The sequence below is a fragment of the Oratosquilla oratoria genome, chromosome 28 (assembly GCF_046742065.1).
Source record: "Oratosquilla oratoria isolate Oo_2021 chromosome 28, ASM4674206v1, whole genome shotgun sequence".
Classification (NCBI taxonomy): Eukaryota; Metazoa; Arthropoda; class Malacostraca; order Stomatopoda; family Squillidae; genus Oratosquilla; species Oratosquilla oratoria.
This window is the reverse complement of record NC_134804.1, coordinates 4,046,000-4,048,340: the sequence shown is the minus strand read 5'-3', so window position 1 is coordinate 4,048,340 and position 2,341 is coordinate 4,046,000.

The following is a 2,341-nucleotide window of genomic DNA, read 5'->3' as shown; positions in this document are numbered from 1 at the left end:
ATGATTTCAGCCTGGCCTCTAAATGCGACTGTGGTCTATGATTGTCGTCTCTCGTCGCCCCACTGTTATCACTGTGTAACCTACTGTCACCACTCTAATCGCCTTTATGGTCCTCACTTATGGATATGGGAACTCACTTCTTTTAGTTGGTAGTCCCTGTTGCCTCCAATTATTCAACTTTTTCAAGTTCTAGACTGTCTGTTCCTCTTAATGTCGGCTCTTTTCATTGACAAGCTTCTACCTTTCACTTCCCTAATTTTTTCTAAGAAAATTAAATTCTAGATTTTTCTATATCTTCTGTTCAGTCCAATTAAGAATACATAATGCACTCTGAGAATATTTTTAAGGAATCCCCCAAAAGCACGTATGCAAGATCCTACGTGAACTTTGCAGTGACGTATGATTCCCTTAGTCCAATGATCTTTAACTTTATATCTAAGATCCTCCCCAAAGGGCGTGATCTTATAATCGTGAACCAGTTTGATTTTTTCCTCCTCCACCTTTTCACAAATCAGATTCTTTATTTCAAGCCAATATGGCAATATTGTTTACTTAGAGTAATCTCGAGTCCCTGCATAATTCTCACTTACTGTAGGTTACAAAGAATTGTAAAATGTTACACTTGGTCAGTATCATTATATGGATGTGAAACTTGGACAATTAGTAAACAAATGCAGTACAGGATTAAAGTAATAGAAATGTGGATTGGAGAGGTATGCAGAAAATTTCATGGACAGAATTTAAAACAAACGAAGAAAACTGCAGCAGATAGGAAAACAGAGGGAAATAATAGAAACTATCAGGCAAATATAGTTAACTTTGTAGGATACGTCATGAGGAAACAAATAGAACATACGTGCCTAACGGGAAAAATAGAAGGAAAGAGGGCAAGAGACCACGCAGAAAATATGTAGACGGGCTAAGGACATCTGTAGGAGAAGAAACAACAGATGTCTTTTTGTTAAGAAGAGCTGTGTACAGACAGGAATGGAACTCCATGGTGGCCAACGTCCCCAGTGAGGTGAGGTTACAAAGGAATGTCATGTTAGCAATGCATTCGATTTCCCGGCTCTTATTTATAAATGATAATTTTATCATCTACACAAGGCGGAAAGCTGTTTCAGGTAGCTCGCTCGGTTATATTGTTTCATAAACACCCTACCCATAAAATGCAGCAATCCGCCTTCTATCCTTCTTTCTACCCTCTTTTATACCAGCTTCTTACAATGATAGTGTGCCCGTAGGAATGAAAAATGTCAGTCCCTTCGCTATTGATAGGGGTGAGGGGAGGTCTTGCCAGTAGGAAAGATCAAAAGAAGGCAATAGCCTGGGAGCAGCAGCAGCAGCACCACCACCATTTACGCAAGATAGAAGGAATATTGTCGCCCAACTAGAGGAACTGGCAGAAGCTAAGGTAACGGAGAACGGATGGAATGGATTCTGCAGGCAGGAGAATACATACATGCATGCATACAGGGAAAGCAAACGACTCCTCGCCCATTCCACTACCACCGCCACCACCCTCCTTCCAAAGATACGGAGGGTCGTCGTTGACTCCCCCCCACCCACCTACACATTTTTTTTCTTTTTCTTTTAACCAGCGTATCCAAACTAGCAGCGAGTGGAGGAGGGGGTGCTGCCTCGCCACGCTCGCCCGCAGTTTCGAGGATCCAAAACGTCATGCTTTTAATCATCATGAAGATAGCGTGATAAGTGGGCATGACACCATACCTTATAGACATCTGAACAACTTGACCAGAGATTTACAATTATGATCGTTCCCTGTCACTACACACACACACACACACACACACACACACACACACACACACACACACACACACACACACACACACACACACACACACACACACACACACACACATATATATATATATATATATAGATAGATATATATAGATAGATATGTCGATAGATGGAGAGAGAGAGAGAGAGAGAGAAGAGAGGGAGAGAGAGAGAGAGGAGAGAGAGGAGAGAGAGGAGAGAGAGAGAGAGAGGAGAGAGAGAGAGAGAGAGAGAGAGAGAGAGAGAGAGAGAGAGAGAGAGAGAGGAGAGAGAGAGAGAGAGAAGAGATATGAGGGAAAGAAGGAAAAAGGTAGGGAGAGAAAGAGAGAAAAAGAGAGGGGAAGAGGGAGGGGAGGAGAGATGGAGAGAAAATCCCCCAAATTCACGTAGAGGTAGGAAGAGAACAACCCCAAAAGTTGGAGAGCGAGGCTTGAAAAGCAGCATGGCCCAAATAGCCAAGCAATCCCAGCATGCACCCCAGCAAGCAGCAGCAGCAGCAGCAGCAGCAGCAGCAGCAGCAGCAGCAGCAGCAGCA